The following is a 20,974-nucleotide window of genomic DNA, read 5'->3' on the forward strand; positions in this document are numbered from 1 at the left end:
TAGCACCCCCTCCAGTCATGTTGTTCTATGTGTCTACAATATTTGTTTTGATGACGGTAACAGCACCATCTCAGGATTTCCTACTGGTATGACCACTGCCTTACAGATTTTACACTACAATATCTCATGGCATTTTCACCACAATGCAGTGAGGCAATTACTATTGTCCCAATTTTACTGACGAGAAAAATGGAGGCTTGGAAAGGCCAAATAATAATATGTTAGATTAGACGGCTGCTCAGTCAATGTTCACCCCCATCCTTAATCTCCACGAGAGAAATATACATCCCCTATTCCATATTTGTTGGGTGAGGGCCATCGGACTAAATTTGGGGAAGGAATGTTAGTGGACCAGGCGTGAGAAGTTTGAAATGTGATTGTCTTTTTGGTTGTGCTTACCTCTTGGTGCTTCTACCGTGATTATGAGAAAAACATGTCTTGTGGGGCAGGCCTGAACCTAGCAACAGCTTAAAGCCAGGCCAGCTGAGCCCAGCCTGGATCAACCAACACAAGCCAACCCATGAATGCATGTTATTAGCTGCTACGGAGTTTGGGGATCATTTGTTATATAACTTTATAGTGGCAGGCCAGGCACAGTGGCTCATGCCTGTAATCCCAGCACTTTGGGAGGCTGAGGTGGGTGGATCATCTGAGGTCAGGAGTTCGATACCAGCCTGGCCAAACATGATGAAACCCTGTCTCTACTAAAAAGGCAAAAAATTAGCTGGGCATGGTGGCAGGCGCCTGTAATCCCAGCTACTTGGGAGGCTGAGGCAGGAGAATCGCTTGAACCCAGGAGGTGGAGGTTACAGTGAGCCAAGATCGTACCATTGCTCTCCAGCCTGGGCAACAAGAGCAAAACTCCATCTCAAACAACAAAACAAAACAAAACAAAAACTTTACAGTGGCAATAGACAAGTGATACAATTAACATGTTTGAAATCACAAAGATAGCAAGAATTGGAGCCAGACAGAAGCGGTGGCTCACACCTGTAATCACAGCACTTTGGGAAGCCAAGGCAGGAGCATCACTTGCACCCAGGAGTTCAAGACCAGCCTGGGCAACATAGCAAGACCCCACCTCTACAAATAAAAAATAAAAAATTAGCCGGGTGTGATGGCACACACTTGTAATACCAGCTACTCGGGAGGTTTAGGTGGGAGGAGCACTTGAACTCAGAAGGTCGAGGCTGCAGGGAGCTGTGATCACACCACTGCACTCCAGCCTGGGCGACAGAGCAAGACCTTGTCTCAAAAAAAAAAAAAATGGAGCCAGGAAGCCATGTTGTTGTGGTGCCTTATGCCACTCCTCTATTAAAGAGCACTTCCAAATATGTATAGCCTTCTTATTCACAATGATGACTCATGACCCTGTAAATGCCTAACATACCTCCTGAATCATAGAATAAAAGCAATTATAGCATCAGATACAAATCTGTGTTATTTTATTTTACAGTAAGTTGATAATCATGGCATATTACCCTTTCTGTTTACCGTCCTGGTCATATGGTACTACTATTTTTCAACTTTAATAATTATCAAAATATTCAATATGCATGGATTTTAAGTGGCATGGAGTGGAGGTATTGCTTGAATAATCACCAGTCTCTAATGTCAGATGAAAAAATCAATTCTGTAAAAATTGGGATGAATTTCCTAGCAAGGGTTTTTACTCCTCTGTGTCCTAAGACAGAAAATAATGAATTCTGCTGGATATTTTGAGTCTCTGGTTTTAGTCTTCCACAGAACCCAAGATGGAAAAATACACCTGTTCTCAAATCTTACATCCAAAGAAAATTTTCCAGTTTAAATCTAAAGGTAAGTTTGTTTGTTCGTTTTTCCAAATGACTAAAGATATTGTTATGCTTTTGCTAACATATTGAAACATTTTTTCTTATACTAACAAATGAATTATATTCAGCCAAGGAGTCTTTTTTAAAGTAACATTTAGCTGAAGAGCAAATCCTATAATAAAAATGCATCTAGGTGGCCGGGTGCAGTGGCTCACGCCTATAATCCCAGCACTTTGGGAGGCTGAGGCAGGTGAATCACCTGAGATCAGGAGTTTAAGACCAGCCTGGCCAACATGATGAAACCCCATCTCTACTAAAAAGGCAAAAAATTAGCCAGGCATGGTGGCGAGCACCTGTAATCCCAGCTACTTGGGAGACTGAGGCAGGAGAATCGCTTGAACCCAGGAGGCAGAGGTTGCAGTGAGGCAAGATCACGCCACTGCGCTCCAGCCTGGGCAACAAGAGTGAAACTCCATCTCAAAAAAAAAAAAAAAATACATCTAAGCATCTAGAATTGTAGCACAACGGTTACGACTTGGCTTGTAACTATTAATTCCATTATGCAACAGTTCCTGGATCATTAATAGATCTACTTTGAGCAAATTTCTGGAAAAAAAAATGGCCACTGTTAATTCTTTTGTGACAGCGCTCTCGACTTTCATCCAAATCAGATGCAGCCAGCAAAAGAGAAGGAGAAGATGATGTCAAAAACTGAAAGATTATAAAGCTAATGCTCAGTCAACAATATGCTGTTGCATGTATGCCTGGTGTGGGAAATTTTATACTATGAGAACTTGGTTTTTTGACTCCTTTAAAAATCTCATATAAATATACATAAAAGTGAACTCCTTAAAACATACCATTATTTTCTAAAGCCTGAGTTTTTCTCCCCCTCCCGTACAAGAAAGGCAGATTATTTGCAGAAACTGATATTAAAAATAGCTCTGGTGATATTGTCAACAAAGCAGAAGATTCTCTTTTTGTTTCATACTCTCATTAACGAGGCAAGGCAAAAAGTGTGTGAATTAAAGAGTGGGAAAACAAACACTCTAAAAGAATAGAATGCAAAAGCTCTCCCACTAACTCATGAAGATGTCAGTAAAGCAGACATTTGAGCTAATTTCATAATAATGAAACTTTGGTAACAGTGACTAAACAAATGTAATTCATTTTTAGGGGATAGATGGCATAGTCTCCTCTTATGCTCTCAAGAAAAATAGATGTTCTTCTGCCATCTTCGCTGGATAAAAGGGACCCCTGTTCAAAAGCCTGAAACAAAGCAACGAATCAGGAGCTGGGAATTTCCAAAGAGGAAAGATGTCCCATTGCTTCTCATTCTTAATTTGTCTTTGCAGCGTATGCAAGAAGCTATTCTTAGACAAGAAAAAAAAAAGAAAGAATAATGGCAGCAATTTTGACTTCATGACAAGGGTCTGGTCCCATTAAATGGCCTCCAGTTTTTTCTAGTATGACACAAGTCATTTATATTTTTATAAGAAGAGAAGTCAGCACTTGATTTTACAACTATTGAAGTGGAATAATAGTTAGCAAATGTTGAAACTTTAAATGAGATGTAAACCATATCAGAAGTGGTGAGGCAGCAAATACGCATCTGTGGCCTGCCTTATGAAGCAAGAAGAGGGTCTCATTAAAAACTCGGAAAACACATAAATTATCCCACAATGGTGTAAAACGTATTAGAAAAAATTCATCAACAAACCGGTGGAACTAATGTGATGCAGATTAATTTCAAAGTTCTTCAACATCAAAGAGGTCATAAAAACATGTTTAAGAGGAAGAATCCATTATGCTATCTGGAATTCAGATTGCTGGTTGCAAACCAATTGGTATCATGAATTAATCTTTTCAGTAGATGTAATCTGGTATGGTCAATAAATCACAAAATATGAGATAGTCATTACATATGTAATATAGATAACAGACCCCCATCCACAATGTTCTGATTATGGTGAACCTAAGTTATCTGAAAAGGAATATACATGAAATATAAATTTGTAGACATTTTATCACCGCAATAAACAATGCATATTACATTTGTTAAATACTATTGATATGTGTAGGTTAAGCCTCTATTCCTAACATTTTTAAAGTTCTTTCCCCTTTTTGAATTGGGACTGAAGAGTGGTGAGACACTGCACTTCACTTGTTTGAAGAGGCAAGATGGCCTTATCCACACGTCTAAGAACAGGTGTTCTTTTCTGAGTACTCACTCTATGCCAGGCAGTAGGCTTAGATGGCAGAGCCAGGATTTGAACTGAGCAGTCTTACTCCATAGCTCATTCACTTAACTAGAATGATTTGAGGCTTCCCAAACACACATCTAGAAAGCGTGATTTCAGAACTTTTCTCCCCCAAACCCCCTAATACTCATCAGCTCTAGCTGGCAGTGACTGTGAAGTCTTATCCTTATCTGTGCCCTAAGAGACCTCTAGATGCCTGGGGTAAGAAAGGAAGCACAATGTTGGAGGATGGCTGTGCTGCCCCTCCCCTCTTCCCTCCTCATGGTTCTAGGGTGGGCACTGTGTCTAGAACTCCAAAGAGCAACCATTGCCAGGCTCCCAGTGAGATTCAAACCGACTTCTTCTCATCTGGGCCAACTGAAGAGGGGACCTCATCCCCTTCCACATTTCCTGGCCAGCAAGGATAGAGGCACGTATTTCCAGGAGGGGGCAAGATCTTCCAGTGACCCTCACTGGGGGTTCATCCAACCATAGAGAGCTGAGAGACAGCTTGTCTTTCCTGCCCTCACTTTCCCAGAGTAGCAGTCTCCTCATGACTTCACTCAAGTGGCATTATCTTCTTTCTGAAAGAAGTTTGGACATAACGAAATAAAGCACCTCTCTGATTTATTGAAGCTGGTTCGCCAACCTTGTTTATGCCACTGGTTATTTAGTGCCCAGGTTGAACATCACTCATACTCAAAGTTCAAGAGGATGGTTTCAAAAACTAGCTGACATAAACAGATGGGAAACTGAGCATCAGATTGAAGTGGCTACATTGCTCTACACAGTGCTAAAAGAGCTTCCATGTCACTGCTTTGCAGAAGGCATCTTCATATCAAATACCAATTTATTCTCTTTAACCAGAGTACGTGGCAGCCTAAGTGATTATTACTAATGCCTGAAGTTCCTTAACTGGAAAATGTCTTTCATACATCAATTAGAGAAAAGTTTGAAAGGCAATTCCCCTCAGTCAGTGCTACTACCTTGATTTAGCTCTACACTAAGTATAAATTATTAGTAACTCATCATATACTACTGAGAAAGAAGGGGAGAGGAAAGAGAAATACAGTGCCTACAGTGGGGAAAGAGAATACTCTATAGACAACTAATTTCTTGAGTAATTTCTTAAAATTACTCTATTATTGTTTTTGTTTTTTTGGTTTTTTGTTGTTGTTTTTTGTTTTTGTTTTTTGTTTGTTTGAGCAGTCTTGCTCTGTCACCCAGGCTGGAGTGCACTGGCGCAATCTCGGCTCACTGCAACCTCCACCTCCTGGGTTCAAGCGATTCTCCTGCCTCAGCCTCCTGAGCAGCTGGGATTACAGGTGTGCACCACCATACCCAGCTAATTTTTGTCTTTTTAGTAGAGACAGGGTGTCACCATGTTGGTCAAGCTGGTCTTGAACTCCTGACTTCAAGTGATCTGCCCGCCTTTGGCCTCCCAAAGTGCTGGAATTACAGGCGTGAGCCACCACACCCAGCCAAAATTACTTTATTATTGAATATAAGCTCAATAAACATTTTCTAAGTAAATTAAAACTGAATGGAAAATTGAAGATGGGGAGAGGAGAAGGGAAAATGGAAACTAACTCTGTTTACCTCTTGATTTTACAAAAGGCAGCTAAATGGTACTTTGACAACAAACTAGGAATAGAAGGAAACTTTCTCAACCTGATAAAGACTATCTGTGAAAATCCCACAGCTAGCATCACATTTAATGGGAAAAAAACCTGAAAACTTTGCCTCTAAGACTAGAAATGAGACAAAGATCTTTGCTCTCACCATTTCTATTCAACATTGTACGGGAGGTTCTAGCCAGAGCATCTAGGAAAGAAAAAGAAACAAAAGGCATCCAGACTGGAAAGCAAGAAGTAAAATGCTCTCTATTTGCAGAGGACGTGATCTTATATATAGAAAATTTAAAAAGATCCTCTACAAAACTATTAGAGCTAATAAGTTTAGCAATGTCTTAGGATACAAGATCAATATACAAAAATCAATTGTATGTTATACAATAGCAAGGAATAATCCAAAAATAAATCAAGAAGACTATGTACAACAGCATTAAAAAAAGAATACTCAAGAAGACAGTCAACAAAACTTAACCATACATCTAAATAATGAAAAGACATCCTATGTTCATAGATCAAAACTTTTCAGTTAAGATGACAGTACTCCCCAAATTGATCCACAGATTCAATGCAATTCCTGTCAAAATCCCAGCTGGATCTTTTGCAGAAATTGACAAAATAACCCTAAAATTCATATGGAAATGCAAGAGACCCAGAATAGCTAAACAATGATGAAAAAGAAAAACAAAGTTGGAGGACACACACTTCCTAATTTGAAAGCTTACAACAGAGCTACAGTAATAAAGACATTGTTGTACTGGCATAAGGATAGGCATATGGATCCATAGAATAGAACTGAACCAGAAATAAATCGTTACATTTATGGTCAGTTTATTTTTGACCAAGATTAGAAGAGATAATTCAATATGGAAAGAATACTCTATCCAACAGTTGCCTCTGGGACAACTGAATACTCACATGTGAGAAAGTGAAGTTGAATCCCTGTCTCACACCACACACACTAATTAATTAAAAATAAATCAGAACTAAATGTGAAAGCTAAAGCTCCAAAACTTCCAAAGGAAGCACAGAAATAAATCTTTGTGACCTTAGATTAGGCAATGACTTCTTAGATACAAACCAAAAGCTCAAGCAATAAAAGACAAAATGGATAAATTGGACTACGTCAAAATTTTAAACTTTTGTGACACTATCAAGAAGGTGAAAAGACAATGGACAGAATGGGAGAAAATATTTTCAAACCATATATTTGACAAGGAATTTCTATCCAGAATATATAAAGAATTCTTAGAAACTAACAATAAAAAGACAAATAAAACAATTTAAATGGGCAAAGGATTTAAGCAAACATTTCTTCCCCAAAAAATATACAAATGGCCAACAAACACATGAAGGGATTCTTAAAGTCATTAGTTATAAGAGAAATGCAAATCAAAACCACAATGAGATACCACTTCACATCCTGTAAGATGACTAGTATTAAAAAGACAATAACTAGGCCAGGCACGGTGGCTCACACATGTAATCCCAGCACTTTGGAAAGCTGAGGTGGATGGATCACTTGAGGTCAGGAGTTAGAGACCAACTTGGCCAACAGGGTGAAACCCAGTCTCTACTAAAAATACAAAAATTAGCCAGGCATGGTGGCACATGACTGTAATCCCAGCTACTGGGGAGGCTGAGGCAGGAGAATTGCTTGAACCCGAGAGACGGAGGTTGCAGTGAGCCAAGATTGCGCCATTGCACTCCAACATGGGTAAAGAAGTGAGACTCTGTCAAAAAAAAAAAAAAAAAAGACAATAACTAGTGTTTGTGAATATATAGAAAAATTGGAACCCTCATTATTTGCTGCTGGGCATGTAAAATGGTGCAGCTGTTTTGGAAAATAGTTTGGCAATCCCTAAAATTGCTAAACACAGAGTTACCATATGACTCAGGAATTCCATTCCTAGGAATCCAAGGGAACTGAAAACACGTTCACACAAAAACTTGCACACAAATGTTAACAGCAGGATTATTCATAATAACCCCCAAAAGTGGAAAAAACCTAAATGCTTATCTACTGATGAATAGATTGAAAATGTGAGGGTTTTTTTAAATAGAGTATTATTTGGCAATAAAAAAAGAATGAAGTAGTGATACATGCTACAATATAAGTGAACCTTGAAAAACATTTTACTAACTGAAACAAGCCTGTTACAAATGATCACAAATTATATGATTCCATTTATGTGAATCAACACATAGACAGAAAGTAGATAAGGGGTTGCCTGGGGCTGAGGGAGGGAGGAAGGAATGAACATGGGGAATCACTGTTAATACATAGGGGGTTTCTCTTCAGAAATGTTGATGTGATGAAATGTTCTAAAATTAGGTTATAGTGATGACCACATGGCTGTGAACATGACAAAACATGGTACATTATAAATGGATGGGTTTTATGGTACATAAAATATATCTAAATGGATCTTTTTTAAAAAAATATACTTTAGCATAGGCTGTATTAGGAAAAAGAAATCCACCTGTCATACAACTTGATTTTCAAATTTTTTTTTGAGATAGGATCTGGTTCTGTCACCCAGACTGGAGTACAGGAGTGCAATCTCAGCTCACTGCAGCCTCCACCTCCTGGGCTCAGGTGATCCTCCACCTCAGCCTCCTGAATAGCTGAGTCTACAGGTGTGCATCACCACATCCATCTAATTTTTGTATTTTTTGTAGAGATGGGGTTTCACCATGTTGCTCAGGCTGGTCTCCAACTCCTGAGCTCAAGTGATCCACCCCTCTCCGCCTTCCAAAATGCTGGAATTACAGGTGTGAGTCACTGCACCTGGCCTTGGATTTTCAAATTTTGATTAAGTTATTGTGGTAGCCATTGTGAGTTGGCTACCCAACAGCCTTTCTCTTGTCTCTGGGAGCCAAATCCCAATTTTGTCCAGGTAAGGGGCAACAGTGTGCCTCTCCCAAGTGCTGAGTATTGATTACCCTAACTCCAAACCCATCATGATATCCTCATCTACCTTTGACAGTGATTCATTCAGGAGTGGCAAGTGTTCCAGTCCTGGCCATTGACACAAAAGAGGAGTCTTCTGCTAAAACTCTTAGCAGGTTAAAAAGTCCTGGATAAAAAAGGAAGATCCCAGGCCAGATGTGGTGGTGCATACCTGTAATCCTAGTACTTTGGGAGGCTGAGGAGGGAGGACTGCTTGAGGCTAGGAGTTTGAGGCTGCAGTGAGTTCTGATCACACCAGTGCATTCTAGGCTGGAAAACAGAGACAGAAGAAAGAAAGAAAAGAAAGAGGAAGGAAGGAAGGAAGGAAGGAGGGAAGGAAGGAAGGAGGGAAGGAAGGAAGGAAGGAAGGAAGGAGGGAGGGAGGGAGGGAGGGAGGGAGAGAGAAAGAAGGAAGGAAGGCAGGTAGGCAGGCAAACTAGCTCTCTCTATTCCCTGATTTTAGACTTTATTTTGGAGGAAGTAATGCTTGGGGGTACACGAGTCATGTGATAATCTTGAGGACAGGGAAGCTGCCTCGAGCTGCATCCCTGAACCAAACCTCTCAGAAAACACGATTTTTAAATAAACCTCACTGTTTAAGCCACATTCTGTCAAAGAGGCTGTTCACTGCAGCTGAAAGCCTGCTCATTAATATATTTTATCTTAAATGGGCTTATTTGTGAATACTCACAAAATTACATGCTCAATCCTATATCAAGATTTGTCTTTAGAAGATAAAATTGATCAAGACTTTTTCAGAAGACAGGCCTAGCACTGAGTCACTTAAAGGTGCAAGAAGAAAGCATTGTGCTCAATAGGAGAAAGAGGAGAAACAGCCTTGTATATGTAAAGTGGACCAGAGGTTGATCAGCCTTTGTTAGGAAGGCTTATGGGGATCCCCTGTCCAGGAGGCAGGACAAGCCTTTGATGGGGCCTGCACTAGAGAGTTTGAAATCCTATGTTGTTTTTCTTTTCTTTTTCTTTTTTTTTTTTTTGAGACAGAGTCTTCCTCTGTCACCCAGGCAGAAGTGCAGTGGCATGATCTTGGCTCACGACAACCTCTGCCTCCCAAGTTCAAGTGATTCTCCTGCCTCAGTTTCCCAGGTAGCTGGGCTTACAAGCGTGCACCACCACACCCGGCTAATTTTTAATTTTTAATGGAGACAGGGTTTCACCATGTTGATCAGGCTGGTCTCGAACTCCTGACCTCAAGTGATCTGCCCACCTCGGCCTCCCAAAGTGCTAGGATTACAGGTGTGAGTCACCACGACTGGCCTAGTCTAATTCTTCACGAAAATTTGAACAATATCTTGGCATTCACCGTTTAAGAGAATTTGGTACATTATTTGCAAAGTGAATAAGAAAGAAATCATACTAGAAAAGCAAACATAGTAATTCTGAAAGAAAACTACCATTTTTCTTCCTTAAATTGTTTATCTTAATAGTCCAAGAAATGTGTGAAAATACCTACAATTGTTAATGCTATAATGAAACTTCTTTATAAACCTGTAGGCGTCAGATTTACACTTGTCTCATAATTGTTATGTCATTCTTTATAAATATAATTGTTTTAAGTGCCATGATTTGACCTACATAAATGCAAAATTTTGATATGGAATAATAAGGCAACCTCAACTTGTTTTTAGTGATAGAATTAATGCCACAGAGGCAGGTTTAACTGTTGCTGTTGTTGTTATTTTATGTTCAAATTTTATAAAGACAGTTGGGCAGTCCACTTCCAGAATAACAATGTGAGCATCATGAATGCACTCACCAGTGCAACCATCAAAATGGATGAAAATTATTTTTTATAAAACAGGCTAGGCCAGTCGCGGTGGCTTACACCTGTAATCCCAGCACTTTGGGAGGCCGAGGCGGGTGGATCACGAGGTTGGGAGATCGAGACCATGCTGGCTAACAGGGTGAAACCCTGTCTCTACCTAAAATACAAAAATTAGCTGGGTGTGGTTGTGCACGCCTGTGGTCCCGGCTACTCGGGAGGCTGAGGCAAGAGAATCACTTGAACCCAGGAGGCGGAGGTTGCAGTGAGTTGAGATCGCGCCACTGCACTCCAGCCTGGCAACAGAGCAAGACTCCGTCTCAAAAAAAATTAATAATAATAAAACAGGATGGGCATGGTGGCTCATGTCTGTAGTACCAGCACTCTGGGAGGCCAAGCCAGGAGTATCACTTGGGGTCAGGAGTTTGTGACCAGCCTGGGCAACATAACAAGACCCCAATTCTGCAAAAAAACAAAAACAAAAATGCAGGTGCGGTGGCATATGTCTATAGTCCCAGTTGAAGTGGGAGGATCACTTGAGCCCAGGAGTCTGAGGCTGAGCTGCCATGAGCCATGATTATGCCACTGCACTCCAGCCTGGGCAATAGAGTGAGACTCTATTTCTTTCTTTCTTTCTTTTTTTTTTTTTTTTTTTGAGACAGAGTCTTGCTTTGTCGCCCAGGCTGGAGTGCAGTGGTGTGGTCTCAGCTCACTACAACCTCAGCCTCCTGGGTTCAAGCAATTCTCCTGCCGCAGCCTCCTGCGTATCTGGGATTATAGGTGTGCACCACCACGCCCAGCTAATTTTTGTATTTTTAGTAGAGACAGGGTTTCGCCATGTTGGCCAGGTTGGTCTTGAACTCCTGACCTCAGGTGATCCTCCTGCCTCAGCCTCCCAAAGTGCTGGGATTACAGGCCTGAGCCACCACGCCTGGCCTGCCAGACCCTATTTCTAAAGAAATTTGTTTTATTTAAAACAAAACTAAAACCCAGTCATTTAAAGTCTTAGGAAATTGTCCAAAAATGAAGGAAATGAAGAACTAGGTATTCAATGTCCTAAATCTGGGTAAGAACAGCAAGAATCAGTGGCACTGAAGTCACTCTCCACTCTGTCCTGCTCAGCGTGATGGAAGCTCTATTCCAGGTGGGTGTGGCCAAGAAGATGGGGCTCACTCTCAGCTCTCAATCAGTTGCTACAACATCTCCCTGGGAGGCTTAAGCCAACAGCATTTCTCATTCTGCCTCCAGGTCTTGTTGCAGAGCCTGAATTCCAAGCATGGCTGAGAGTTCCTGAGCTCCTTTTCTCCACCAAGCCCCACTTCATAGGCAGGGCAGAGGCTCTACCTTAAGTGCAGCAGGCTGAGAACATAAGAGTCCCACTCTCCTTCACCCCAATTTGCTCATGGGTCAGAGGTCCACACCAAAAAAGGCAAACTGAGAAGACCAGAGGCTCACACCCTCAACCAGGCCCAGCAGCCCATCCCTGAAGCAGAGGATCACTCAGAAGCACACCACTGCCCCTGCTGTCAGCTCTGGAGTCATTGTTCAGAGATGTTGCCAAAAAGGAAGGGCAGGCTATAAAACAGAGCTCTGAAGCTTTCCCCCAAAAGACTGACTTTTTAAAAACTAGCTGGTGGGGAAGTTGAAGCCTAAGGATACTCTCAAAAACAATGGAGGTCTTGGTGGCTGGGAGCTTCATGAGAGAGGAAAGCTACACCAGAGCCAGCTAGTTTCCCAGAGAAAATCTGGAAAAGAGACAGTTAATAACAGCACTCCTGGGGGAAGAACAAACTCCAAAGACTGGCCTCAAAAACCATCCCTGAAAAGAGATCCACATTTAATTGGATCCAACTGTGGAGCAATTTATGCCCCAAAGCATTGTGAAAACAGAGAGCAATCAGCCAGCTATTAGTGGAATCTAACAAATGGGTGTGATACCAACAGAGAAGACAACTGAGAAATCAGGAGAAATGACAGTCAAAGAGATCCCTGATAAAACTACTGTCCAGCCCAGGGTGACTATGTACATGACCAAGGCTCTGCTCTCTGCCATCAAAGACTTCTCACTGCAGGGAAAGTAGACTTTACTAAAAAAGGTTCAGCCAAGACATTAAACAAATAAACAAGCAAACAGCAACTATAAGCCTTGAAGTTGGAAGAAGTCAATATCCAGAATTGCTACAAGACGTTGTAAGATACAATGAATTTCTCTGAGTTTCTCTTCAAAAATTTAGCTTGCTAACTTTCTTGTCTTTTGTTCTCAAACTCAACTTTCCTGTTCCTCCTTGCCCCTAGTTACTGTAAACAGCCTACCCACTTCCCATCAGCTCTAATCAATAACTCATATCCGTTACCTTCGTTACCTGTACCCATTGTTCCCCTGAAACTGCACATCTCACACACTCCACCTCTGTACCTCACATCCCCCTCCCATTCTATATTTAGAAAAATATGTACCAGTAGCCAATCGGGTCAGTTCAGATTGTGCGGTCCGACCCCAACCCATGGGGGAGGGACACAGAAGTAGGGATTGCATTAAGGATATAAAAACCCCCTAGTCTCATTTGTTCTCTGTGCTCTTACGATCTTGATTGACGCAAGTGGCACCCTTCTGCAGAAGTAAATTGCCTTGCTGAGAGAATTAAACTTTTGCCTGAGTATCGGTTTTACTTCACAGCACCAAGCATTTATTCCTGGAGCATTTTATATCCAACATTAACTAAAAATTTCTAGTTTTCCAAAAGAAATTATGCTATATGTGAAGAAATAGGAAAGTGGGACCCATACACAGGGGAAAACGGCAGGCAACAGAAACTGCCTATGTAAAGGTTAGATGTCACACATAACAAACAAAGACCTCAAAACTGTCATTACAAATATGCTCAAAGAGCAAAAGGAGGGCCAGTCGTAGTGGCTCACACCTGTAATCCCAGCACTTTGGGAGGCCAAGGTGGGTGGGTCATGAGGTCAGGAGATGGAGATCATCCTGGCTAACATGGTGAAACCCCATCTCTACTAAAAATACAAAAAATTAGCTGGGCGTGGTGGCAGACGCCTGTAGTCCCAGCTACTCAGGAGGCTGAGGCAGGAGAATGGCATGAACCTGGGAGGCAGAGCTTGCAGTGAGCCAAGATCGCGCCACTGCACTCCAGCCTGGGCGACAGAGCAAGACTCCATCTCAAAACAAACCAACAAACAAACAAATTATATCTACAGTTATATATATAATTGTATTATTGGGCCTATAACATATAGAAATGTAATATATTTAACAATAACAACACAAAGGATGTAGGTGGAAGTAAAGATAGATTGGTATAAAGAAATGACAGTATCTTGAACCCACCAAAACAAATGAAAAGAACCAGAACTGGTAAATAAGAAGGAAAATATAACAAACTTTATAAATATATGCTTGTTCTTTCTTCTCTCAGTTTCTTTGAAAGACTTATAATTATATAAAGTAACAATTATAGCACTGTATTGTTGGGTTTTTGTATCGAGTTGTTGTATATTGTTATATATAACAATAATGACCCCAAAACAAGGAAGAGGTAATAGAGCTATATAAGCTCTATAGGAGTACCATTTTTTTTTTTTTTTTTTTTTTTTTGAGATGGAATCTGGCTCTGTTGCCCAGGCTGGAGAGAAGTGGCGTGATCCTGGCTTATTGCGACCTTCACCTCCCAGGTTTAAGCAATTCTCCTGCTTCAGCCCCCCAAGTAGCTGGGATTACAGTGCGCACCACCATGCCCAGCTAATTTTTGTATTTTTTGTAGAGATAGGGTTCACCATGTTGGCCAGGTTGGTCTCAAACTCCTGACCTCAGGTGATCCTCCCACCTTGGCCTCCCAAAGTGCTGGGATTACAGGCGTGATTCATGGCACTTGGCTAGGAGTAATATTTTTATATGTAACTGGAATTAAGTTAGCATAAATCTGAAGTAGAGTCTGATAAGATATATGTGGTAATCTCTAAAGAAACCAATTTAAAACTCAAAAAATAGTGAAAAAGCTATTAAAGGAATTAAAATATTCACTTAATGCAAAAAGAAAAGAAAAAGACACTTGTTCACCTTCGCTAATACCAGTAGACACTGGACAACCCGGACACTAAAAAATTGAATAGGAATTAATGAGAAGATGCTTCTGCAAATTTTGGTCCAAGATCTCAATAAACTCAAGGGTATTTTTTACATTACTAAGGAAAGTACACTTTTTTAAGGGTTTGCCCTTAGGAGGAGAACCTACTGCTTATGCACTTCTTTCTTGTCCCCAAGCAGATAATATAATTATGTAAATTTCTTACAATGACACCATTGATGAGCAATGGAAGGGGAATTCTTGAATAAAAGTAAATAAAAATTTGAGATAGTATGGAGTCTATAGGAGCTCATTCACACAGGATTCAGAACTTCTCCCTCTTGGTCCACATTGCATGTCTGGAAACAATCTGCCCTTTTCAGGGAAGAGATTAAATCCATACACTTTTGATCAGTTCAAAGGCAGATTGGGCCAGTCGCAGTGGCTCACGCCTGTAATCCCAACACTTTGGGAGGCCGAGGTGGGTGGAACACCTGAGGTCGGGAGTTCGAGACCAGCCTGATCAAAATGGAGAAACCCCGTCTCTACTAAAAATACAAAATTAGCTGGGCGTGGTGGTGCATGCCCGTAGTCCCAGCTACTCAGGAGGCTGAGGCAGGAGAATCACTTGAACCCAGGAGGCTGAGGTTGCAGTGAGCCAAGATTGCGCCTAGCCGAGATTGCGCCATTGCGCTCAGGCCTAGGCAACAAGAGCGTAACTCCATCTCAAAAAAAAAAGAAAAAAAAAAAAAAAGGCAGATTGTGCCCTGAAACTCTTATTGTTTTAAAGAAAAGGAGGCAAGAGATTCCCTTTTAGAATGTTGAATGGCCTTGATGGGCACGCTAACCTCAGCAGAGCTTTGACAGTTGGATGGAAATTACCACATTTCTTCCAGATTAGACATAACCAAAATCTCTTCTCAGTCATTGGTAAGGAATTTGCTTAATAACTGAACCTGTGGTCTCTGGGCTGCCTGCCAATGGCAGGACTAAATAAAGACAAGGATGCAGACACAGGCAGGCATAAGAGAAGACACTGTGTCCCTGACTTTATTGTTCTGCCTTTTTTTCTTCATCTCTTCCTATTCTCCTTTCTTGTCTATTTATAGCAAACAAAATTATCCCTTAAATCTGAGTGCAACACACATGAATGCATGGCTTAAGCAGATATTATGCAAATGATTATAGAATAATAAAATCAGATGTCCAAAGCAAAGTATTTCCATTACCATCAACCCATGGCAAGGTTCCCTATTCTATTTTTAAGCAGCTTCAAATCTACTTGTGATCTTTTATCACAATTTCATTTTTATAACAACTTTCCTAGTTTATAGAATGTTTGCCATCTATATGTTTCCTATACATAAGAAAACAAAATCTCCCACTGTATCTATTTCTATAGCAAGATTTTGTAGGAAATGTTGCCTATCAAGGAATATCCTTTCAATTTTCACTTACATGGAAAATCAAACTGCTCTTCAGACCTACTAAAACTCCCTTTACAATTTCTAGTCTATTTCAAGCTTCATTTAAAAAAGTGACTTTTTTTAGAGACCAGAGAAAACCTAATTCTGCTTTTCTTTTTTCTTCTTTTTTGTGGGGTAGGGTACAGAGTCTCACTCTGTTGCCCCAGCTGGAATGCAATGGCCCAATCTAAGCTCACTGCAGCTCTGCCTCCCAGGTTCAAGAGATTCTCTTGCCTCAACCTCCCAAATAGCTGGGACTACAGGGACGCACCGCCATGCCTGGCTAATTTTTGTATTTTTAGTAGAGACAGGGTTTCACCATGTGGGTCAGGCTGGTCTTGAGCTCCTGACCTCAGGTGATCCACCTGCCTCAGTCTCTTAAAGTGCTGGGATTACAGGTGTGAGCCTCTGCGCCCAGCCAAAACCAAAGAAAATCTGACTCCGATTTTCTAATAAAAGTACCACGAATAATAAAATTTGGGCATATTCGGGAAGCATTTGAAAGTTTTGATTGGAGAAACTATTGATCAGTCTTCACATATCTTCACATCACCACTCAATTGTTTCTAGTTCTCTAGTTTCATCAGTTTCTTTTTTATTTCCACTGAAATGCCCACTGTTTCTTACTTTTCTGTGGAAGATTAAATCTACAAATGGAGATAAACATTTTTATTTATCTAGTTGGTGCTTATTGTACTTTCTGTATCTGGGGAACCATGTATCTCACCAATTCTAGTAAATTCTCCAATTGTCATTTATTTATTTATATGTTTCATTTATTTCCTTCTCTCCATTCACTCCTTCAGGAAATATGTGAAACAGACTAAGTTTATCCACCATAACTCTTTTTGTTTTGCTGCGCATAAAAACACAATTCTTTATTAGAGTGAGTATATTTACTAAACTATTTTAACATAGTTCATGAATTAACATAGTTTAGAAATGATCAATTGCAAATTAAGGACCTTGCTGACCATACTTACTTCTTATGCTTTATCATTTCCTAATTTTTAAGTACACTTTACTGTGCTACAATGTACACAACAAAATTCACAAATTTTAAGAGGAAGTGGATAAATTCCGTCAAATATCCATGTAACCAATGCCCCATTTAAAACATAGAATATCTCCTTAGAAAGTTTCCTGTGCACATTTTCAGTCAATCAACACCCCACCACCACACCCTAGTCAACCCCTGATCTGATTTCTAAGAACTTCATCCTATAAACAGAAACATACAGGCTTTCCTCTTTCGCCTCCAGTTTCCCTTACTCACGATAACGTGGGGGAAGATTCATCCATGTTGTTGCACGAGTCAGTAGTTTGTTCCTTTTTATGGCCATAAATTGGTATTCCATTGTATGAATACACCACAATTTGTTTATCCACATACATTCTACGCATTATTCCATACATATAAGCAATCTAAATTGTTACATTATAAAATTGCATATATTCAATATAAGATGATATACAAAATTCTTGGTAGCTTCTAAATGGCTTCTCTTGCTCAAGTCTTCAGTACATCCTTACTACCAAGATCAACCTTCCCTTCACCTGAAAATCTTCTATTACGTTTCGCTCTCACCCCCTGCAGGAAGCAATCCCTCTTGCTTCCCAGTTTTTACTTCACACGATACACCACTTTCTATTTTGTGTTATGGTTACTTATATACATATCTAATATCAACTGCTAGACGCTAAGCTGCTTGAAGTCAGGATCCAAGTGAATTTTAGCTTTGCTGATCCACAGCATTTAGCAAATGGCTGGCTTGTGGGAAGGGCTCAATGCACGGCAGCTGAGTAGGTAAATAAACAGGTGAATTCCTGTATTCCAAAGTAGCTTCAATGGCTCCCCGCTTTGTAGTTTGTCATGCAAACTCTTCCACGAGGAGCTCCAACCTAGTTTTCCAACTGCAGTCTCGTGATTTTTCCTACGTAACACTTCTTCAGTTAAATTCTTCTTTGCTAACTTCCATCCTTTTATCTGTTATATTATTCCAGTCTGGTAGAAAACACACACGCACACGCACACACACCCCTATCTTTATTTTCCCCAACTCCTGAACGAAAGTTAGAGTTTCAAGATTTCTGTTACCAGGGCTCCCCACCGCCGCCCCCACCACCATCCGCCACCTTGGTCAGAAGGGACCATAAAATAAGCAGTTGCAGATCGTGCCCAGTAGGGGGAGGCGTGCCCATAAGTCTTCCACTAAATCCGAGGCCTTTCTGAAGCCCAGGAGATTTTAAAGAAGCCACATGTTTACGAAAACGTCTTCTAGGTTAAAGAAATAAACAAGAGTTCAGCTAACTCCTTCCTCTGATTACAAACTGAGTAATCTCTGCTCACCAAAGCACGGTAATTTAAGCCCAAATAACAAACACAAAACCATATGACCATTTTTAATCTCTAAGGACCTCACTCTATTTGCATCCTCATTTTTTTTAATCCATAAAAATCTGTTCACAGATTGAATGTTAAATCTGTGTTGTTGAATCAGGAACTAGTAACGGAAAGCTGGACGTCTTGCCCTCCAGATGCAGAGATTAGTTCAAAAGAAAAACATCTGTACTGCCTACTTCTCTTCCATCTCCACCCACTTCTCAGCACCATTTAGGTTTTAAAAATGTTTGTAATGGTCTACCAAATGGCAATCATTTTTTATGTACTAAATTTAAGATACCATGGGATTTGATTTGACTCAATGTTAATCATTGAGTCATGCTGATCACAAACCAAAAGTGAACAGTCATCATGAAACAAACTGTGTCACACCACAGGGAACAAAATGGTAGCCCCGCCCGTTCTCACACAGGGGCAGATAGATTTCACAGAGAATTAGTAAAGCTCAGGGCTTTGTAAGCTTAAAAATTAATGACGCTGGAAGAGATCATTCAATTTCATAAATGAGAAAACTAAAATCTAGAGAGATCAAAGTGACTTTCTCAAGAGACCACAGCCAGTCAGTGATGAAGCAGAGACTAGAGTCCAGTGTTTGGATCTGTTACGTCTCGGATGATCTTCATCTACAGACACTATTCAGTGCACTTCCTTGGCAGTGTCAGCAAGAGATGATATCTGAAAAGGATCGTTTTTGTGCCCAGTTCCTTTAGAGATATACTAAGAAGGCAATGCAAACACCAGGTCAACTTGAAGAAAGCTTCTCTAAGCAGCCATCCAGACTTGAAGCTTCATACAGCTGCCACATTGACACCTTTTAAACAAGTCCTTGTAAGAAGAATCTTCAAGGAAGAAAGCAAAAATCCATCCATGGTGAATATTGCATGTGTTAGCACACATCCTATACATCTCTCCCACAATTATTTATTGGGTGGAGTATGCAACAAAAGTGTGTTATTATATTAGTCAGTTACTTGTCCCTTGAATCTAAAGATAACAGCTACAGCTCCCATTGCATTAGAGATAGGATGAAAATGCTAAAAGCCGTGTTAGAATGACAGTGCTTAATAACAATGACACTTGAGGTTTGTAACGCTTTTCATGGTGGATCTCAAAGCACTTGGCAAATGGTCATGACATTTCGACACAGTATTATTCTGAAGAAGCATCATTGTGATTTCCTTTTGATAAGTCAGAGAAAGAAAGATAATTGCCTGTTACAATCTATCTAGCGAGTGGGATTTTTAGCCCTAACATTTTTATTTTTAATTATGCCTAATTTTGTACATTAGCTAAAAACTTGTTGGGAATACATTTAATTCTAATTAAATAAATAAAGTGATCTGACTTAGGATCTAAACTCAAAAGTCCTGTGTTCATTCCGAGGCAGCAGTAACTTTTCTGGCTTCCTGACATAAAATTCATACAAACAACCCTCATAAAACATCATCTGATATTCCAGGAGTGGAATGTGTGAGGCAACCTAACAGGGAATAGAGCAACTTCAAAAGAAAAAATACAGAAGCTAAGATTCTCTTCCTGGAACTATCACTATTAAAAATTAATCCAGGAATTCAGGTTTGGGATGAGGTAGGAGGATGGGTGGGAGGGAATTAGAAAGGAAGGAGAAGCAGACAAAGACTGTTTAAATATTTATGATTCTTATTTGAAATCAGAGAAAGATTCCCTACTTGCAAGACTTGAAGTGTCATTATAATTAAGTACTTCAGATATTTTATATTATATTTGATGGGTTTTGACTTCAAAGGAATTTAGGGGCAAAGTCTCAGCCAACACAGAGCATTCACTGCAGCACCCCCGAAGCAGTCAAAGTCATCACAGAGGCTTCAGCCTAGCCCGTCTCAAAAAAGCACGATATCCTAGGAATGCAACAATTTCTCAACTCCAAAGTGGTCAATGAGATGTAAGGGAACTTGTTGGATAGGGCCTCTGGAAAAGTTCCTAAAAGAGGGCTGACTCAGCTATGAGGTGAGCTCTTTTATGGTTCCACCCACGTCTTCTTCTTCCTGCCTAAAATGTGGACATGATGGCTGGCGTTCCAGCAGCCATTTTGTATCTTGAGATAGACCTTGAGAAAAAAAGCCACACTCTGAGGGGGGTAGAAAAAAGACAAAAAGAACCTACATACCTGATGACCAAGTTGATGTCATGCCCACCCAGAATTGCCTAATTTGGGATTTCTTTTACCTAATAGGAAGTCTCTTACTTGAGTTTTTCATTATTTATTCACTGATACAGCCAACTTAGGACTCTACTTTCTCTAAGACTGTCTTTGATGCTTGAGGAAGCATAGTCAGTACTGTTTTCCTTGATTTTCTAAGATAGGTTCACCAAGTCCTCCACGTTATGTAACTCTAGAGGACCCTTCTTATATCATGGGCCATGAGACACTCTCACTTAGGTGACAGTGTGAATAGGGTCCTCCGGATCCTCTGGTCCCAGCTCACCCACTTTCATAGAATTTCTGCTTACCTTCGACCTTCTTGGAGTTACATCCTCAGGGATACAAGCAAAAATGTTATTTTAGATTCAAATATTGGTTAAACAATCTTTAATACAATATATGGTGTTACAATTTTATTAAGAGCTAATTTAAACTAGATTTCT

General features: G+C 40.3%; 1 long non-coding RNA gene across 1 annotated transcript; it reads left to right on the plus strand.

Moving 5' to 3' along the window:
- Positions 1–1,413: 1,413 nt before the first annotated feature.
- On the plus strand, positions 1,414–3,847 carry LOC134761481 (uncharacterized). Its single transcript, XR_010140151.1, has 2 exons — positions 1,414–1,818; positions 2,970–3,847. It is a non-coding gene; the product is annotated as an uncharacterized LOC134761481 (long non-coding RNA).
- Positions 3,848–20,974: the final 17,127 nt, after the last annotated feature.

This window comes from Pongo abelii, chromosome 4 (genome assembly GCF_028885655.2).
Source record: "Pongo abelii isolate AG06213 chromosome 4, NHGRI_mPonAbe1-v2.0_pri, whole genome shotgun sequence".
Taxonomy (NCBI): Eukaryota; Metazoa; Chordata; class Mammalia; order Primates; family Hominidae; genus Pongo; species Pongo abelii.